We start from the raw sequence: 23,260 nt of genomic DNA, 5'->3' as shown, positions 1-23,260 counted from the left end.
ATTACAAGGAGATAACATTTCGTTTGAAAAATACCGAATGTATTGTTGGGAATTCAAATCGTAACCACCTTGGCGAGAAGCTGGACACTATGTAACTCTGTTATTAAGGCCCCCGCTCTGAATACCGACAGCAGGTGCGACATCATTAAACACACAGCAGTATAATTATTATTAGCACTTATTACCATATTATTATTAGCTGGATCATTCGCTGGATGATCAGCGTACTGCTCATCGGTTCAGAGAGCCTCGTGTTCGATGCCCGGCTGGATTAGAGATTTTAACTGTGGGTAGTTCATTCTTTCTGATTATATTAAAAATGTTTGCGAAATTACTAACAGGTTTGATAGAAGACAGTTGGGGTTTAGTAAAGGTTATTCAAGTGAAGCTCAGCTTGTAGAATGCCAAGATGCCAGTATTTTAGTTTCAAGAGGTCAAATGGACAGTATAGCGATTGACCTACCCATGGCTCCTAATAGAGTAGATCATGGGATATTAGACGAAAATGAGGGCTATTGAACCAGACAAAAGAGTTCTTGAATTGGTGGATACATTTCTAGAAAGTAGAACTCAGAGAATTACAGTAGGTTAACTGTTAACTGATCCTGTAATGATTAAGAGGGGAGTGCCGCAGAGCAGTATTATTGAACCTTCATGTTTTCTCATCTTCTTCTTTCTTCTTTTTCTACCGCTTTTCCCAAACCTGTGGGGTCGCAGGTGCGAACTGTGTCGCACACATGGATTTGGCCCTGTTTTACGGTCGGATACCCTTCCTGACGCCAACCCTATATGGAGGGATGTAATCACTAGTGCGTGTTTTTGTGGTGGTTGGTAGTGTAGTGTGTTGTGTGAATATGAAGAGGAAAGTATTGGGATAAACACAAACAGCCAGTCCTCGAGCCAGAAGACTTAATCAGAGGCGATTAAAATCCCCGATCCGGCCGGGAATCGAACTCGGGACCCTTTGAACCGAAGGCCTCAACGTTGACCATTCAGCCAATGAGTCGGGCGTGTTGTCATATATATATATATATATATATATATATATATATATATATATATGTATTACTTTATAGAGTACCGTAGTAAATGAGTTGCGGGATTGTGAGCGACCTACACAATGTTCGAAGATGGATAGCGGACAATGGTACGATGGACGAAAAGTCAAGTTGTGAGTTTCACCTAGTGGAAATGTCCTGTCTGTTTTAATTACTGTGTTGATGGGGTGATAGTCCCTCATGAGGAACACTATAAGTACCTAGGTGTTAACATAAGGAATGATATTCTTTAGGGTAATCATATTAACGAGGTTGTTAAGAAAGCGTATATATCTCTTCATATGGTTAAGAAAGTATTTACGGGTTTTAGTAAGGATGTAAATCAGAGGGCGTATCCGTCTCAGATAACACCCCATTTAGTGTACGGTTCTAGTGTATGGGACCTACGTACACCAGGAATAGTTACTACGAGAACTAGAAAAGAACCGAACGAAAGCAGCAAGATTTGTACAGGGTGATTTCTGACAAAAGAGAAGTTGTAAAGTTCGGGCCGAAAATACTTGGGAGTAAGAGACATGATGCTCGACTATGTAATATGATTCGTGCTATCAGTGGAGAGACAGCGTGAAATGACATTAGTGGACGAATGAGCTTGAGTGGAGCTTTTAAATGTAGAAAAGATCATAATATGAAGATCAAGTTTTAATTCAAGAGGAGAAATTGGGGTAAACATTCATATTTCGGACGAGGAGTAGGTGTTGGAATAAATTATCAAGGGATATGTTCGATGAGTTACCGATTCAAAATGTTTAATAATAAGCTACATAAACAACTGATAGTGGATTTGCCAACTGGGTGACATCTCTGAATGCAAATCATAGGGTTGTTGTCATGAAGAGGTCCTCGCGTAAAACTGGGTCCAAACCAGTCGATGTTCCGACCGAAATAATAGGGTAGGAAGGCCTTAAATTGTTATTATTATCATTACTATTATTGTTGTTGTTATTGTTATGTTATTTGCTTTACGTCCCACTAACTACTTTTACGGTTTTCGGAGACACTGAGGTGCCGGAATTTAGTCCCGCAGGAGTTCTTTTACGTGCCAGTAAATCTACCGGCACGAGGCTGACGTATTCGATCACCTTCAAATACCACCGGACTGAGCCAGGATCGAACCTGCCCGGTTGGGGTCAAAAGCCCAGCGTCTCAACGGTCTGAGCCACTCAGCCAGGCATTCTCATGTGGTTGGTAATGTGGTGTGTTGTGTTGTGCCACACACAAGTAAGTTCACATAATAGAGTAAATTCTTAGCCACAGCACGCATGTAGACTTGTGTGAGGAGAACCACACCGTCCGTAGCACTGATCAAGATAAATACGTAAGATCTAAGATTGCTCCTATTTATAGGGGCAAATTGGACGGTGATTGGTTGATTTAATTCGAAATCACAGCAGTGGCAACTTAGAATCAGATGAAATAAGCTAGCGAGTGACAACCCTCTAACAGTTACAATTCCTTGCTAAAGAATGTTCATACCAAACCCCTAAGTGGCACTCCAAACCAAAAGTAGTGACATCTGTTATTAAACGTGCTCTTCAGAAAGTTCTGCAGATCTCCGAAAGTTTTCACCGCCCTTAGGCGTTTAAGGTGTTGCCTACCACTGCGGAAAGGCCCTACTGCTTGTACAATAATAATAATAATAATAATAATAATAATAATAATAATAATAATAATAATAATAATAATAATAATAATAATAATAATGCCATGAGTAAGACCCTCCGATGAATTTTAAACGGTGTGTTCTACGACTGTGCATCCATCTCCAGGAAAAGCTGTGAACTTGATGAAATCATAGTAACTTTTCCATTTGAGGACTAGATGTCTGTGACATCAAAAGGTTACGTAATCTAGAGATCATATGTCATAACTTGTCAGGGAGAATGTTTGTATTTAGATGTTATTCATACTGTTGATCTTCCATTGATTAATTTAATTCTCTGAAGTTACTTAAACTGCAATTATTTTTTTTTTTTGCTATGGGCTTTACGTCGCACCGACACAGATAGGTCTTATGGCGACGATGGGATAGGAAAGGCCTAGGAGTTGGAAGGAAGCGGCCGTGGCCTTAATTAAGGTACAGCCCCAGCATTTGCCTGGTGTGAAAATGGGAATCCATGGAAAACCATTTTCACGGCTGCCGATAGTGGGATTCGAACCTACTATCTCCCGGATGCAAGCTCACAGCCGCGCGCCTCTACGCGCACGGCCAACTCGCCCGGTGCAATTTATTTAATCCGCCCCTCTAGAGGTGTGATATCAAGCTAATTCACCTATCAGAATGTATGATATGAATTACATTTATTATAATAATCAAAATAGTTTTCACAAATCGTTTAGATGGTTCTGCTAAAACTCCTATGTAAGAATTGAGCTTTGAGGAGAGTCTGTCTGACCTTGCGGCAGCTTTAAAGTATGTGTAGTACGAACTGAGAGAGAGGAAATCTCCTTAGGGATATAACGGGGCGGCGTTTCCAGCATCATGACATCGTAATGAACAAGGTATGGCTAGGTCGTCGGCTCCGTTCCCAAATTTAAGGTAGGTCTTTCTCTTTTGAGAACAAATGTTACTATTCGTCTTTAGATTTTTAGATTTTCATTTCCCCTTCGAAAATAGTTGAACTGTAAGGAAGGACGAGTGTTTATCCTTGTTACCCGCCCTAAATTTAAGTAAGGTGACTAAGTTTTTCAACCTCCTATATTTCTTTCCGAGCTTTAAATTATCAAATAGTCACCTGATACTATGGGATTAGCGTCTGTGTCATAGTGCTGAACGCCAACTCAGGGATCTTGATTTAAACATTAAACCGGAGCGCTTGGATTTCAGTCTCCGTTTCACTGCGTACTTTCGGCCTTATAACTTTAAACCTTATTTTCTTTTTCTTAGACCGAGTAGTGAGGACTGTATGCTTCTGTAAATCTTCCTATTTTTATGATAATTATGTTATTGGGTTTACGTCCCGCTATCTACTTTTACGGTTTTCGAAAACGACGAGGTGCCGGAATTTAGTCCATTAGGACTACTGGAATTCTGCCAGTACCGGTATATTTATATTTTCTGTCAGTGCCAGAATATTTACCGACACGAGGCTGACGTATTTGAGCACCTTCAAATACCACCGGACTGAGCCAGGATCGAACCTGCCAAGTTGGAGTCAGAAGGCCAACACCTCAACCATCTGAGCCACTCAGCCCGGAATTTATATTTTCGAGGCTAGCATTAATATTAGTTTTGTAGGGGTATTTGTACTGCAATGTACTACTGCTTTACATTGCGAGGATGACCGACGCGGTCATATGTATAAATTCATAGTCCATAACAGGCAAACTGTGTTATGATATATAAGGATCTTTCGGGGTTAGACACCCTGCGCATTATCAATATTATGGCTTTGCCTTCCTTTGACTATATAAATTCTAGACGGGATTACCTCCCTCTTGCTAGCAACTTAAGACCTGCGGATCAAAGAGTTTGACTGAGCTACTCAAAGCGAGTAGCATTTAATTCATCGTACTGTTGTAAATATGTTTGAGCCTTCGAGCTCCTCATGTTGTAAATATCCAAAATTAGTCTATTTAAATTCTAGAATGTCTCATCTTTCAGTGAATTATTGAAGGTAACTTCTCAATTCCGGTTATTATAAACTTGTTAAATACATTGAAAGAAAAATAATTAACCTCAAACGTAATTTTTCTCGTTACACGTAAATTCTGGTTTATCCTTATCCAGCAATTCACCCTTCACGCTTCTTTCCCCTCTCCGCTCCGCGGATATAAAAGTATGTAACAATAATAAACATAATTTCTGCTCAAATCGAACTAATTTCAGTCATGATCATGTTAGGAAGACAATTTCCATTCTGGTGCTCTTTTCGAAACTAAATAACTAAAAATTAACATTCAATTTAACTTCAGAAATGGTTAACGCCTATAATGTCATAAGTGGCTATTGACAGTTTTTCACGAGCCTATATCGAGGAGAAAAAAATTATAATAGATGACTGCCAGCGGCCTGGATTATTGCTGAAAGTCAATAGCTATGCATCATGTATATATATCTTACTGTATTGTAGCAGCCTCATAAATAAATAAATAAATAAATAAATAAATAAATAAATAAATAAATAAATAAATAAATAAATAAATAAATAAATGACCGATTAAGGTACTTATTTATCCTATAATGTACCAGCCGTATGTTCTGCTGCTGCAGTCCAGTCAGTTGTCAACCTCAGTTGTTCTGCTTTGTATTTCGTGGAACTAAAATTTTCTCTGTAAATAAATTAACTGTTAATTTCCTAATTATCTCTCAATTGAATCATAATGTATAATTCTCACCAATATAGTTAATTCAGTTTCTATTTCAAATTTTAATTATGTTTGGTAGTTCGTTATCCTCCACATAATGTATGTGTGTACAACTTTTCTGTTTAAATCATTCTTTTGGAATTCATCTGTACACGAGTAAAGGTATCTCATGAATATACAGTAATTAAAATACAATTGCTCAGTATCCATGCTTTCTTTAAGGTCTGTCAGGGCGTATTTCAGTTTAGCCTGAGGCTATGCAATTACTGGCTTTAACTTGTATTTCTCGCGCAAGAGGGCACACTTCTTTCTTCTAGAAAATGAGATAAAAAGGAAATTCTCTCTTTTAATACGGTATTCTTCTACGACTTGCAACGTCGTTTATTTTTACCACAGTGCTTTGTTCACACAACTGTAATTACGAAACGTTTCATTCCGTCAGGTACGTACGCAGAACACTGGGATTTCATAATGCATCGTTATATGAAAACTCCATACGGGTTTCAGATATTATAATTTATAATAAAGTAAAGGATGTAAACACTAAAGCTGACGATGTTAGAATAAAACAAAACAAATACAATATGTATTACTTTACTATCGAAAGACAATACAATTCATTCAAAATCTATTATCTAAGGACCTGAATACACACAACTATTGAATAAATGAACAAGAAGTTAACATTAGTTTTAGACTTGTATACGACTCCTTTTGGGAATATATGTTCCATATATTATGGACTTCCAGTGCAGGAAATTAGTAGAACTGATAACGTGCTTACATATTGACGAATCGACCGTCAGTCATTTTTTTAAGTTGCACATCTTAATTTACATCCAGTAGTCCAATAATAGCACTTTCTGATTTTTTCGATGACATTCTTTGCTCCATTAATTAAGAGTAAACATTTACTTCAAATAAAATTAAGTTTACATCTTTTACCTTTAATTTGTTGGAAGGAGAAAAACGAAACTAAGTCAATATTATTTTTAAAATTACAATACTTTAAAAGTATTCGGTTTAGTTATAATTATATCATATTCTTGATAAATTAACACACTGCACAAATATTACATCTGATTTCTGACTTTTATTAGCTTCTTGGATCTAAGGTTCCCTAATGGGAGCATTTTGAGTTTAGCATAAACAATGGATTCAGACAACAAAACATGTCGCAAACTGAAACTTGGCGAAGATTTTCATTTTTTGTCGTTGAGAAGCGACTTTTCCATAGATAACCAAGCCAATAGTGGAACCTACAGAATCTCCAGAACCGTTCCATGAAATATTGCCAGAAACACACCTCTACCATTTTCAATAGCTGACGTGTACACAAATCTAAAGGGTTAAATAGTGACTTAATAGAAATAATAAATAGCACAATTCTTTGGGTTTGTTTCGGATCAGCTACTGCAATTGCGTTCCAAGGGAAGGTAAGATCTATTCCACTGCAGAAGACGTGAATGTAGCAAGTGCCCTAAATACAATGCCAAGACCAACGTTGTGGTGTACAAATAAATGTTTCCACGTTATGGACAATATCCATATTATTATTATTATTATTATTATTATTATTATTATTATTATTATTATTATTATTATTATTATTACCGGTACTTTATAAGAACAGTTAAATAAATTATTTTGATGTTTTCTTTGGGAAAGGTGATTTAAAGAGAGCCCTTGACAGTGCCAAGGGACGCGACGAATGCGAATACGTCTGTTTTATATATAACTAGCTGATGTACCCGTGCTTCGCTACGGGATTCTCAGAAAGACTGACTTGGTGGTTTTCCTAACTGAATTCAACATAGGTCATTACCAAAAAGGTCAGTAGGAATGTAGCGATTGAAAGCAATGTTATCATATAAAATACTCGATCAAATAAATAACCGCACACTCTCTCACTTTCAACGAACAGTACTACGGTGTCGATCTAAGAGTCCAAAGTTCCAGAGCTGGAGTAGGGATTGTATAGCTCGAATACTATGATGAACCAGTGTGTTACGTACCAGATATATCAGAAAATGTATGAACCAGAGGAATGGCATGCTAAAGAAGAAAGTTATCTTACACCCCAGCTACTTCCCGCCAATATACAGGCAGGCTGTTACAGTTGATACGAACAGGCGAGTTGGCCGTGTGGTTACGGGCGTTCAGCTGTGAGCTTGCATCCGGAAGATAGTGGATTCGAACCCCACTGCCGGCAACCCTGAAGGTCGTATTCGGGAGATAGTGGGTTCGAGCCCCACTGTCGGCAGCCCTGACGACGGTTTTCCGTGGTTTCCCATTTTCACACCAGCAAATGCCGGGACTGTACCTTAATTAAAGCCACGGCCGCTTCCTTTCACTTCCTAGACCTTTCCTATCCCATCGTCGCCATAAGACATATCAGTGTCGGTGCGACTTTAAGAAAAAAAAGAAAAGATGGCATTCCGTGGTTTCCCATTTTCACACCAGTCACACCAGGCTGTACCTTAAAGCCAAGGCCGCTTCCTTCACACCACTATTCATTTCCTATCCCATCGTCGCCATAAGACCTACCTGTGTCGGTGCGACGTCAAGCAAATTAAAAAAACCTCGGTACGCTGCAGTAATCCTATCTATCGGGGATGAGAGGAAACAGAAGACAAAAAGCACATCGCAACAAACAATGGTCAATGTAATGTTATTGTTGATAAAGTTTATGAGCTTTCTATATTGCAGGCCTTCACATTAGTTTTCTTTCGACTCTGTGATGTTAGGGTGTCTTACAAAGTAATTTATATCGTAGACTGTAGTTCCTTATTCTCAGACTTTACATACCGATTTTCACTAAATTCTGTTTACCCATTTACTCGTGACTCGGCGCTGATATGGACTTAGTAACAAAAATCCAAATTCATGAATATCTCCGATTATATGCGGTACGGTAACAATGTATAAGACATAAGTGATCGGAAATTGAATAACTTCTTACATAACTACTACTAACTTACGACATAACTTATGTTAGTTATGTAGTATTTATCGACATGACCACTAATAACATAAATAACTTATTTGAGAATTATATTTCATACCTTCCCCTAAACCACCATTTCACTCAGCGTGTATAAAATAATTTGCAGCCTAGATTGCAGTAGTTCATCACCCGACATTACATACCGATTTTTTAAAAATTATCTTCAGACGTTTTATTATGATTAGTGTACATACATACATACATGCATACAGACAGACAGACGGAAATTACGGAAAAGTAAACAAATGCATTTCGTTGTTATTGTTGACATGACCGATACAGAAATACCATTACTTTCAAATTCTAAGTAATGTACAGACAAAACTCTTATTTTATATATATAGATTTATCGATACGACCACTAATAACATAAATAACTTATTTGAGAATTACATTTCAGACCTTCCCCTAAATTACCATTTCACTCAGCGTGAATAAAATAATTTATAGCCGAGCATGTAGCGGTTCATCACCCGACATTACATGCAGATTTTCATTAAATTCTCTTCCGCCGTTTTCTAGTGATGCGTGTACAATCAGACAGACAGACAGACAGACAGACAGACAGACAGACAGACAGACAGACAGACAGACAGACAGACAGACAGACAGACAGACAGACAGACATTATGGAAAAGTAAAAAATGCATTTCCTTGTTACTGTGGACACGACAGATACAGAAATACCATTCATTTCAAATTCTGAGCAATGTACAGGCAAAACACTTATTTTATATATAGATTACATTTCAGGCCTTCCTCTAAACTACCATTTCGCTTACTGTGAATAGCATTATTGACAGCCTAGATTATAGCGACCTATTCTCCGACTTTGCATAGCAATTTTCGTGAAGATACGGCCACTAATAAAAATAAATATTTGACAATTAAATTCTAGGCCTTCCCCTAAACTACCATTTTTCTCAGCGTGTATAGCCTATATTGTAGAGACTTATTTCCTATCTTTGTCTAGCGATTTTCGTTAGGACACGACCACTAATAACATAAATATTTTTGAATTAAATTTCAGGCCTTCCCCTAAACTACCATTTCACTCGGCGTGATTAAAATAATTTTTTAGCCTAGATTGTAGCGGCTCATCACCCGACTTTACATTCCGATTTTCATTAAATTCTCTTCAGCCGTTTTCTCGTGATGCGTGTACAGACAGACAGACAGACAGACAGACAGACAGACAGACAGACAGACAGACAGACAGACAGACAGACAGACAGACAGACATTACGGAAAAGTAAAAAATGCATTTTCTTGTTACTGAGGACATGACCGATACAGAAATACCATTCTTTTCAAATTTTGAGCAATGTACAGACAAAACTCTTATTTTATATATATATAGACTAGCTGATGTACCCGTGCTTCGCTACAGAATTCTACATTGTACACAGAATTCTAAGTTAGGTAGTGTACACGTTGTGAGCAAGATTGTCTTAAATTGTATAGCCAAAAGAGAAACCCCCTCTTCACTGCTAGTTTGGAATAAATTGAATGTAGAATTTAATAAAAGTGAAGTGAAAGGAGCTTTTCTTAAGAAACGGCTCTTTTCAAAGTTGAATTTTGAGTTATTTAGTGAATATTGTGGTGCTATAATTTGGAAAAGGCCTAAATTGTTATTCTAGACCAGGCCATAATACTACTACTACTACTACTAGTAGTAGTAGTAGTAGTACCACCGCCACCACTAAATTAGGCTCAGCCTTAAGTATGCACACTGCTCATTCAAAACAGCGCGTCAGAGTAGGGATCGAATAGCTGAAATACTATGATGATCCAGTGTGTTACGTACCAGCTGTATCGGAAAATGTACGAATCAGAGGAATGGCATGCTAAAGAAGAAAGTTTTCTAACTCCCTGGCTATTTCCCGCCAATCAGTCAGGCTGTTATACTCGGTACGCAGCAGTAATCCCACCTATCGGAGTTGAGAGGCAGCATAAGAGACAAAGAACATCACAATAAACAATGGTCATTGTAATGTTATTGCTGATCAATGTTATGCGCTTTCGATATTACAGGCCTTCACATTTCGTTTTATTCCCACACTGAAATACCACTCTTCTCATAGTCGGTACGGTAAAACTGAATAAAAGATAAATGATCGGAAATTGTATTCACTATAACTTTATTATATAGTACTTTTCGATAGGACCAATAACATTGGTATTTAAAAATGACATTTTAGACGCCTTCCCCTAAACTACAATTTCATCCAGGATGAATAAAATTGTTTATAGCTTGGACTGTAGTTCCTTATTCCCCTACTCTATATAGCGATTTTCATTAAATTCTGTTAACCCATTTTCTCGTGGCTCGGCATAGATATGGACTTGGCAACAAAAATACAAATTCATGAATATCTGTGTTATCATAGCCGGTACGGTAAAAATGTAGAAGACATAAATGGTCGGAAATTTAATTCTCTATAACTTTGGTTATGTAGTATTTATCGATACGACAACTAATAATATAAATATTTGAGAATTACATTTAGGCCTTCCCCTAAACTACCATTTCGCTCAGCGTAAATAAAATTACTTATAGCTTAAATTATAGTGGCTCATTCTCCGACTTTGCATACCTATTTTCAATGAAACAGAACCACTAATAACGTAAATATTTAAAAATTATATTTTAGTCCTTCCCCTAAACTACCATTTCACTCAGCGTGAATAAAATTATTCATAGGCTAGATTGTAGCGACTTATTCCCCGACTTTTCATACCGATTTTCATTAAATTCTCTTCGGCCGTTTTCTAGTGATGCGTGTACATACATACATACATACATACATACATACAGACAGACAGACAGAAATTACGGAAATGTAAAAAGTGCATTTCCTGGTTACTGTGGACATGACCGATGCAGATATACAATTCTTTTCAAATTCTGAGCAATGTACAGACAAAACTCTTATTTTATATATATATAGATGAATTGCCTATTCCCGTCTGCCTTTTACGACGATTTTGGGGAAACTAGGAAATGTCAACAACTGAAATTAGCAATGGATATAGGTTGTTATCTCTCATGTGTAGTAAAGAAAAATACGTTTCTTGCAGATAAGCTTCATCTGTTTTTGTGAGGTCGAACTACGTCCATCCCCGAGCTCCGTCGACTTCCAAGCGACCCTGGGAAAATGACAACGTTTGGAAAGCTGAAATTGGCATCAGTTATACGTCGCAGGGACATTACAATAATGACCATTATGTTTGAAGTGTTTTGTGAAAAATATCTTCTTTCAGTAAAGTGAATGATTCATATTCACCATTCTGGCGACTGTAATAACATTACCTCCATCTGCAGGCATGAGATATTAATATTAATATCATATTCTAACATAAGACTGAACTAAGTCTTGCCAAATGCTCTGAAGTATTCACGTGTAGAGAGCGATATCCAGTAAATGACTATCGTTAAAACTACGTTTAAGGTAGTTGCGTAGTAGATATCGTCTCTATTTATCCGTAAAACAATGGTAGATTTAATGCGTGATTTAGAATCCAGTGATCACTTAATGGAGGAACATATTTATTTCATATTTCCAAATACTTTACACGTTGTAATTTCAACTGTCTTCGGCAGATTTATGTACTATTAAATAAACAAATAATATTATAATTACACTGCATGAAATATTACCTTATAGCTGCAAATAATAACATTAATTCCTGTCCACTGTTAAAAGAGTACTTAACGTTTCTACTAGCTTTACTGCAACGAGGTAAGAAGTTATTTAGTCTTTGCTGCGCTATGCTCTGATTGAGCTAGCAATCATATGTCTAGGCTCGTATTGTCTGGTGTTACATGGCAATCGCTGTAGTACAAAAGCCTTTCCTTTTCCTGTCCTGCCGTGGCTCAAAGGCGACACGAAGAGGAACACAAAGGATAATGAAAGAATGGGTCAATGGAGATGTGGAGAACTCAAAAGATTGAAATCGTCTTTGTGAAATCACGATCTTAAAGAATCTCGTTTTAATCAAACGCAAATGGGAATCTTTCGCACTAAGAGGTCGATATTCGCTTTCGAATTGCGACTGAGGGACAACTTTCCCCATTGCTACATGCATTCATTGCAGGTGACATAGCTGCAGCTTGAAATCATTTGATGAGTCTTAGAAAATGTTCTTCCTCCGAAGGGAGAAAATGGCGTTAGAAATTTATATAACCAATTGAATTAATTCAGTAATGGCCTGCTTTATTAACTACTAAGACTCGCATTTTAATATCCTCTGTGTTTGAATTAATAATAAGAAGAAAATGCTCCTTTGAGCTTCGGTACTCATGGGTGTATTTAAACGAATTCGCTTGAGAACTATAAATGCAGTTTGAGATATACTTTGATGATGATAGAATATTTGAAATCCATACACTTCATTTTTGGCAAACTTTAATGAAATGATGTCCCTGCAGGAAAAGCAACATACACCAATGAGTAGAGGCATGATTTTGTTTGCATTAATTTAATGTTGGATTTCGCAAACTTTCGCGTTATTTCGCGAAATAGGGCTGATAATATTTTTTAAATTTCGCTTTAATCCTTTCCTAAAGTTTAAATCGCGAGATTTGCGAATTATTTAGGTGAAAGTTTAGATAAATAAAGAGAAGCGATATTGATAATAATTCATTATTCCGTATGTAATTTTTATTAGAACTATAATATAGCCCTAATCAAGATTACATAACGAATTACTCTTTCACCCACATGAACGTAGGTTTCACCCTATATCACCATACAATGAAGGGATTTTATAGAATATTAATACCAAGAGATACTTCTGTCGAAATGAGAAATCCTTATTCTGTTTTCTCTTTCCGTTCACACACGTGATATTTGATCACTATTTTCCATGAATCTCGCTGCATTTTCGCACTTACAGCAAAATAAGTAAATTTCGCTTTAAACTAGCCTTATCGCTTTAATTCGCTGTAATTCGCGAAAACAAAATCACTAATTTTCAACCAGAATCATATGATTCGCTTAGATATTTCGAAATCACTTCAAATATTTTTGTCGCGTTTATCATTAATGCAAAAAATTCATGCCTCTACCAATGAGCAGTTTCATTAGATAGCTGTCGTTTTAGAATATAAAGTGTTGTGGGCAGCCTGGTGAACGTAATAGTACCGCGTGGCACTTAACTGTCATGTCTTCAAACCTTATGCTGGCCGTGGGAGTAACAATTAAGCACAGGGTAGGTGGGTCGCGAGATCTAAGCGCATTTGATCACGACCAGATTGTCGCTGCTAGACGTAATGGTCATACCATTTCTGAAGTCGTGAAGGCACTGGGCTGTCAATGGGCCACCGTTTCAAGAGTTGTTTTTGTGAATTCAGGCAAACCTTCTGCCGACAGAATCAGTTGCCATGGTGAACAACGTGTTGGTGATAGTTTTTGACATTGGCTAGTTCGGATGAAAGGAGCAGACAGACAAGTCATAGTGCAGCATACAACTTGCGAGGTGTGAGTAGCCATGCTATTTAGAAACATCTCTTCGGAATGAGGTATAGAAGCTACCCATCTTTATATACCATACGTCACAAGGCAAACAGTCCGATATGGGGAAAGGAGCACCACGACTGGACTTTCAAAACATGGAAAAATGTCGCCTGGACAGGTATATCAAGGTACCAGCAGGTAAATGTCGAGAGCAGGGTACGAGTATGGCATCCAGCACGTGAGGTAACGGATCCTTCTTGCCAGCAGGATACAGTGCAGGCCAGTAGCGGAAGTACCTCTTATGGGGACTGTTCACGTGGGATGAAATGAGATTTCTGGTACATCTGCTCACGGGTCAAAGATACAGGGACCTGCTCTTGCTGTCAGATCGTATATACGCATTTGTTCACCTCCAGAACGCTGCAGAAGATCTGTACATACAGCAAGACAACGCCCTGGCCCATCACTCACGAACTGTGGCCATTTGGTTCGGCGAACACTCCACGAATATGTGGATGCTGCTGGAATGGATATGTGGGTCCTGGACCCCGTTCCGATCAATCTGTGCATTATGAGACGCTGTGCAGCAGTATGGCTCTTCAAATCTTCCGGTGTGTTGTGGAGCCCTTGCCGTGCCACGTCGCATCGTTACTGTCATCAAGTCGAAAGAGGTGCTTCATGCTACAAGTCAAGTATCTCTAATTAAATTGCTTTGTTTATTCGTACACAATTATTGTTAAATATTTAGACATGGAGCGACAGATTTCCTTCGTAATAGGTAGATTTCCTGAAAGAAGAAACTATCGGCTGGATAATGCTCAATCCCCGAATACAAGCACCATCACAAAGGAGAACACATTTTCTGTATTAATATTACGAGATATCCAAAATTTTATCTAGAGGAAATATGAAGCTAGATTTGTATTTATTTTGACTATTTAGAGCATAACTGCAAATTAAATAAGAAACGGTATTGTTATTAATAATAATCGTGCCCTCCGCTACCGTGTGCAGGCATTTTAATTTGACAACATCTGGCTGCTTGCTCGTCAATTTCGACGGTCGGTTTTATTCTAGGCCTAACAGATGGCAGCGTAAATCACGCATATGGCTGAGTTTTAATTAATTTTGTCTGTTGAACACCAAATGTGTCACAAGAGATATTTTACATGCCGAAATCGTACGATATGGAGTTCCGAATGGACTTTTCTTCCGCCCCTCAAAAATCCGACTACCTCTGCTGGGACTGAACCCAGAAAATCGTCACCACTCTGTCTCGAATTTTGTTCAGCCATGGCCAACTCGATAGATGGTTCCGGCCTGCTACACATGGCAGTTCACACGGATGACGTCACACACATGTAGTACATCAATATGGAAGCATGAGTCTTGTTTTCATGGTGGTTTGGTATCACGTTGTTGTTAATTCAACATTATTAACTGTTAGTTGGTGTTTTCGAGGGATAACTGTACGAGAAAGCATCAGAAGAGATTTTTTTTTTCAGCAATAGTATGTGTTTGTTACTGCAGCATTGGAATTTGAGCAGCCTGATGTTAAGAACTATTGCTAAGTTGTGTGATAGGTTACGTGAACCCACTGAACGATAATAAATTGTCTAACGTATTTTAAAGCTTATCAGTTGATTATTTAATTATGATTAGTATTATAGTGTGTTAGTATAGGCTCCTTTTTGTTATATGGGACGAACATGTAGTGTGCTTGGTTGTACGTATATTGCAGTTGCCGTTCAAATATCTCAACATTTGCGTTTTCTAGCGATAAGGAGAACGAAATAAGTGGATTCACGCTATAAACCGAGCTAATTTTGAACCCAATAAATATGCCTGTGTCTGTACTGGACATTTTTCTGAAAATCATATAATTCGGGTAGACACGGCGTAAAGACCATACGGTTTCTTTTCAAGCGTGCCCATGGAAAAGCCAAAATTAACTGACGATGCTGAGCAGTTGCCATATATGCCACTACACAGTGGAAAGCATAGGGATTTTTCTTTTAATGTTTCGAAAATGAAATTTGAAGAACCTGGCCAATTTCGGTGACAAGCGTGGGTGTGTGGTGTAGAATTAATTAGTGTTGTGTCCAAGATCTGTCATATTTTGGGAAATACTTTCTAACAGTTAACAACATCATGTGCTCGAAGAAGCATAAAGCTATGACGTTATTTTTAGAGAGAACAATTCGTCTAGTGGCGATCATCGTAGAGTCCAATTGAGTGGCCTTCATGCGAATATTTTGAATATGCAACATATTTTCAGTGCATATGTGTCTGATTTTATATGCAATTTCTTCTGATAGCGCTTCTTCAATGTTATGTGTTTATAGGAATAGTATTGCTTTATTTTGCTACGTCATGATAAAAGTATCGTATCATTGGTATAGGACTTAAACGCGCAACGAAGACTTAGCACTAAGCGTGTGACGTCAGAACCCTTGGTAGCAGGCTTCTATGTCAAGATGGCTATGGTTCAGCCGTATCGCAGTTCACCTTACTGCCACGTGCTTTCGGAGAAAGATGTCACTTTAAAATATCGAATTAAACGCGTGAATAGAGCCTTGTAACTTCGCATAAATTCGTGAAGAAAACATGTAATGCATTGCAGATTCTCCTACTTATAAGGGGTACAAGTGCTATTAATATAAATAAACTAGGGTGCCCGTGCGAGAAATCTCGCATGTTCATAAAGTATGTGGTGGAGTAGTCCCCTGATGAGCTACTGGTGAACTAAGGAATTCACAAATCAGTACAATGTTTGACAGTCTTATTTACCACTTAATATTATGTTTGATATTTTTAAACATTTATGGTTCATGTTTGTGGGTTACTGTAGTCACGTCCTAGTTCGTGAACCATGGGCAACGGCTGAGTGGCCTAGTAAGTGGTCCTGAGAGTCGGGATACCAGTTGCTATGGAATGAGAGTGGGCATCTCGGACATATTCTGAGTCGTGGCCCTCCTTGTGCTCAGGCGGCTAGGACTATAAAATTCACCGGTGGTCCATAACCCGTTAGAGGAGAGATCCTCACTTGGACTATGTGCAAGTAGGGCAGCATCCTGCTTCATGAATTTACCGAGCTCAGAACACTTTAAGCAAGCCTCGGACCTATGGGAGTAATGGAGTCCCACTCCCATTTGACAGGAGAGGGACTCCTTGGAAACAACTTGGCGAATGAAATGGAATTCGATGGGGAGCTATCAATATTAATGGGGCTTATGGAAGAAAATAGGTAGAACTGGCTGGGTCAGCAAAGAGGATGCATCTGGATGTGCTAGGAGTAAGTGATATTCGGGTAAGGGGAGATAATGAGGAAGAGATAGGAGATTATAAAGTGTACTTGACGGGCGTTAGAAAGGGAAGGGCAGAGTCTGGGGTAGGGCTCTTTATCAGGAATACCATTGCACGCAACATAGTTTCTGTTAGGCACGTAAATGAGCGAATGATGTGGGGAGATTGGTCAGTGGGAGGAATTAGGACAAGAAATGTGTCCGTGTATTCACCATGTGAGGGTGCAGATGAGGATGAAGTTGACAAGTTTTATGAAGCATTGAGTGACATCGTGGTCAGGGTCAACAGCAAGAATATAATAGTGCTAATGGGCGATTTCAATGCGAGAGTTGGGAATAGAACTGAAGGATACGAAAGGGTGATTGGTAAATGTGGGAAAGATATGGAAGCTAATGGGAATGGGAAGCGTTTGCTGGACTTCTGTGCTAGTATGGGTTTAGCTGTTACAAATACATTCTTCAAGCATAAGGCAATTCACCGCTACACATGGGAGGCTAGGGGTACCAGATCCATAATAGACTATATCTTAACAGACTTTGAATTCAGGAAATCTGTTAGGAATGTACGAGTTTTTCGCGAATTTTTCGATGATACAAACCATTATCTGATCTGTAGTGAACTAAGTATCTCTAGGCCTAGGGTAGAGAAAGTGAAATCTGTCTGCAAACGAATAAGGGTAGAAAGTCTCCAGGATGAGGAAATTAGACAGAAGTACATGGATATGATTAGTGAGAAGTTTCGAACAGTAGACAGTAAGCAGGTTCAGGATATAGAAAGTGAATGCGTGGCATACAGGGATGCTGTAGTAGAAACAGCAAGGGAATGCCTAGGAACAACTGTGTGTAAAGATGGGAAAAACCGAACATCTTGGTGGAATGATGAAGTGAGAGCAGCCTGTAAACGTAAAAAGAAGGCTTATCAGAAATGGCTCCAAACAAGGGCCGAGGCAGACAGAGATTTGTACGTAGATGAAAGAAACAGAGCAAAACAAATAGTTGTTGAATCCAAAAAGAAGTCATGGGAAGATTTTGGTAATAACCTGGAAAGGCTAGGTCAAGCAGCAGGGAAACCTTTCTGGACAGTAATAAAGAATCTTAGGAAGGGAGGGAAAAAGGAAATGAACAGTGTTTTGAGTAATTCAGGTGAACTCATAATAGATCCCAGGGAATCACTGGAGAGGTGGAGGGAATATTTTGAACATCTTCTCAATGTAAAAGGAAATCATCATGGTGGTGTTGCAAACAGCCAAGCTCATTGGGAGGAGGGAAAGGATGTTGGTGAAATTATGCTTGAGGAAGTGGAAAGGATAGTAATTAAACTCCATTGTCATAAGGCAGCAGGAATAGATGAAATTAGACCTGAAATGGTGAAGTACAGTGGGGAGGCAGGGATGAAATGGCTTCATAGAGTAGTAAAATTAGCGTGGAGTGTTGGTAAGGTACCTTCAGATTGGACAAAAGCAGTAATTGCACCTATCTATAAGCAAGGGAACAGGAAGGATTGCAACAACTATCGAGGTATCTCATTGATTAGTATACCGGGCAAAGTATTCACTGGCATCCTGGAAGGGAGGGTGCGATCAGTCGTTGAGAGGAAGTTGGATGAAAACCAGTGTGGTTTCAGACCACAGAGAGGCTGTCAGGATCAGATTTTCAGTATGCGCCAGGTAATTGAAAAATGCTACGAGAGAAATAGGCAGTTGTGTTTATGTTTCGTAGATTTAGAGAAAGCATATGACAGGGTACCGAGGGAAAAGATGTTCGCCATACGGGGGGCTATGGAATTAAAGGTACATTATTAAAATCAATCAAAGGCGTTTATGTTGACAATTGGACTTCAGTGAGAATTGATGGTAGAATGAGTTCTTGGTTCAGGGTACTTACAGGAGTTAGACAAGGCTGTAATCTTTCACCTTTGCTGTTCGTAGTTTACATGGATCATCTGCTGAAAGGTATAAAATGGCAGGGAGGGATTCAGTTAGGTGGAAATGTAGTAAGCAGTTTGGCCTATGCTGACGACTTGGTCTTAATGGCAGACTGTGCCGAAAGCCTGCAGTCTAATATCTTGGAACTTGAAAATAGGTGCAATGAGTATGGTATGAAAATTAGCCTCTCGAAGACTAAATTGATGTCAGTAGGTAAGAAATTCAACAGAATCGAATGTCAGATTGATGATACAAAGCTAGAACAGGTCGATAATTTCAAGTATTTAGGTTGTGTGTTCTCCCAGGATGGTAATATAGTAAGTGAGATTGAATCAAGGTGTAGTAAAGCTAATGCAGTGAGCTCGCAGTTGCGATCAGCAGTATTCTGTAAGAAGGAAGTCAGCTCCCAGACGAAACTATCCTTACATCGGTCTGCTTTCAGACCAACTTTGCTTTACGGGAGCGAAAGCTGGGTGGACTCAGGATATCTTATTCATAAGTTAGAAGTAACAGACATGAAAGTAGCGATAATGATTGCTGGTACAAACAGGTGGGAACAATGGCAGGAGGGTACTCGGAATGAGGAGATAAAGGCTAATTTAGGAATGAACTCGATGGATGAAGTTGTACGCATAAACCGGCTTCGGTGGTGGGGTCATGTGAGGCGAATGGAGGAGGATAGGTTGCCTAGGAGAATAATGGACTCTGTTATGGAGGGTAAGAGAAGTAGAGGGAGACCAAGACGACGATGGTTAGACTCGGTTTCTAACGATTTAAAGATAAGAGGTATAGAACTAAATAAGGCCACAACACTAGTTGCAAATCGAGGATTGTGGCGACGTTTAGTAAATTCTCAGAGGCTTGCAGACTGAACGCTGAAAGGCATAACAGTCTATAATGATAATGTATGTATGTATGTATGTATGTATGTATGTATGGTATCCACTTGAACGGAAGCAAATGCAAGTGCAATACTATACTGATGAATGTTCCGGAAGTAATTTTTGGTTTTACTATCATTATTTTCTTAACTGATAATTACAGCATATTATATTGACATAAAAGGGGCGTCACAGCAGCCAAAATGTGAAGTAGACAGGAATGATGGCGCGTATCTTCCTACTTGATGTTTATGAAATGAGAGTGCAATTCGTCGCTGTTAATGTCTATTCTCTTTCTTTTGAATGCTCATTTGTCACGATCGGTTACTTATGAGCGCCGCAAAAGGGATCTGTACTACTGAAATAATATATTTGAATTGTAGGTGGTCCGTTGTCTGTAAATTCGTTTATCGTGCAATGTTTGGAGATATTAAATCCGTTTTACGTCATCTCAAGACCTTATCAGTGGTTCTTAGCTCCCGTGTCCATTTGTTTGTTTGTTTGTTTGTTTGTTCCACAATCACGGGAAAGAGGCTGAAACATTCCTACCAAACTTCATATTTGGAGTCATCTCATCCAGAAGCAGGTTCTGATATGTTTATGATTTTAAATTTTTTAATTAATTTTCTCTTTGGGTAAATCAAATATTCATATATTTCAATAATGTGTGTGACGCGATGTTACCTAGCAACTGTGCAGGCTGTGATGTGAAGTATTAATGGGTTGCCGTGACATACAGATCCACGTCACGGTGCTCTCCAGCTTTGTTGAAAGTTACAAAGTACATGAGGAGTGAGGACCTTCGAAGTGGCGCTCGCCAATGTGTAAGATGAACGGGGTTCAAAACGATACTCATGAATTTTGAACAACGAAACACTCATGGGGCGATGGATAGTATTCTGGCCGGCGTTAGGAGACCATCTGTTCGGAGATCTTCAGTGAGCCTGCTGTATCTCGACTTCAGCATATACATGAAATGCTCTAGAGCTTAGTTGTGGAAATCTACGCCTCTGAGTGCCTCTTGATGAATCAAAAGGGCCCATTCAGGAAACTATAACTTAGGAAGATCTTGATGAGGAGACTAGGAGCCATAAGAGAGGAGGATGGCACCTTACAGGACAGGGTACAACAACGAGTCACAGCAAGACACAATAACATACATGAGAAAAAGCTGACTTCCTACGACCACATGGCACGTCTCAAACCCTGCAGGCTCACCAACAGAATCCTCATAATGACAAGTAGGGGAAAGACTTCCAAGTGGATTACCTCAGTAAAATCAGAGCTAGAGGAACTACATATCTCATTAGAGACCCCACAGAGTGTCGATCTCAGTACCGACAAGCCATCCTATAGGGAGTCTTTCCGCTGTCCCTCACAAGCAAAAAGTTTGCAGGTACCATCAGACCTAAGTGGAAGGAAGAAGGCACACAGCCAGAAAACATGCTGGGCCAAGAAAACGCAGAAGACCATAATTAAGAGTTAAGGTGAGTACCGTGGTCTCTAGTAGATCAAAACGAACCAAATAATAATAATAATAATAATAATAATAATAATAATAATAATAATAATAATAATAATAATAATAATAATAATATATAATATTATTATTCTTTTTCTGCTCGCTTTCGGCCACTACGGACCACAGAGTAACTACAATTTTATCCGTGATCATCTCTTCCCTCCGCTGGTTTTGAAGTTCTGCCAAAATAGCTTCATTCGTTGGTTTATCTGCATCCTTCTTTCTTCTGAAAATAAAACACTTTCGAAGCTTTATTTTCACCTCCTCCTCGGAAGCCTCTGAAGTTTGAAACGAATTGTCGAAAGTTGTTCCTGTTTTGAATGTCTTCATGACTAATGCCCATTCTTTCCATATCAGCAGGTATCTCCATAAACCACCTGGGAACAATTTTTTTTTTCCCTTCGAAATGTGCAACGAGTTTTCGAGTCAGCTTTTCTTGATTCATACATAGGGGATGTCCATAAAATTGTATTCGTCTCTTCTTCATCGACTCTATAATTCTCGCAGTCCCTTTGTATAACTCTTTGTTAGGTCTTAATCTTCGTTGTCCGCCAACATAGGTCCCAAAATCTTCCTTAGGATCTTTCTTTCTTCTTCGGTTGTTTAATATAATATTAAATATAAATAATAATAATTACTTTTTCTGAAAAAATCACTGTTGAAGGTTTATCTTATTATTATTATTATTATTATTATTATTATTATTATTATTATTATTATTATTATTATTATTATCATGAAACATGCTTCATCGTATTTCCCTTTATGTGCAATTTAAACACTCTTGGCAACGGTACGATAACCTTTCTTTCTCTCTTATTCAAATGTCGTCTGATTCCACCAGGTACTGTAATCAGGATATCTTTGTCAGACGAAATTCCTGCTGGATGAGCAGAAAGTGTAATCTAGGACTCCTTAGTGTGAAGCACGTGCTGTAACCAACTATCTGCTATGAATGTAAATCAGGGATTAAAGGTATGCATGACATAATATCTGTAATCAGAGTCGAGATTAATACGGAAGACAGACACCACTAATTTAACAAGTTTCGCGAACAAAGGAACTTTGTGTAGGCTGATGATCCACTTCTGTTTTCACTAATGACTGCTGTATGTCAGGTATACAAAAATATCCCTCCCCCCAACCACACAAGAGTTCTCATTTTGGGAGCGTAGTTTGGCGATCAAGGGCCCCTAGCTGAGTTTGATATTGGTTCTACTTACAGTACTTGTGCCAGACCCCTCACACTCACCTATCCCATGTGGCCTTTCTCGAGCAACTTTCGGTTTGTTTTGAATCCAATTATATTAGGTTTGTGAAGCCTATGCTGTCTTTGATTTTTCCTCTCTTCCCAGCCCTTACCTTTATTTCACTGATATCCTTTCTTCGAATGGTCGGACCTCTGCCATGTTTCTCCTGATGGTTTTCCTGTTGTACTTCACAAACCAATAACCATCTCCATCAGGAAAGGTTTCTCATTTTTTTTTTGCTAGTTGCTTTACGTCGCACCGACACAGATAGGTCTTATGGCGACGATGGGACAGGAAAGGGCTAGGAGTGGGAAGGAAGCGGCCGTGGCCTTAATTAAGGTACAGCCCCAGCATTTGCCTGGTGTGAAAATGGGAAACCATGGAAAACCATTTTCAGGGCTGCCGACAGTGGGTTTCTCATTTTAAGATCACTTTCCATGTTTTCAAGGGAGTTAAAAGTAGTTACCATTAAAATTTCGTAATAGTATTCCACCACACAGTGCTCAGTTTATCTCATGTGGTCCTCATACATATTATCCGTTATT

Source organism: Anabrus simplex, chromosome 1, assembly GCF_040414725.1.
Source record: "Anabrus simplex isolate iqAnaSimp1 chromosome 1, ASM4041472v1, whole genome shotgun sequence".
Classification (NCBI taxonomy): domain Eukaryota; kingdom Metazoa; phylum Arthropoda; class Insecta; order Orthoptera; family Tettigoniidae; genus Anabrus; species Anabrus simplex.
This window is presented reverse-complemented; position numbering follows the sequence as displayed.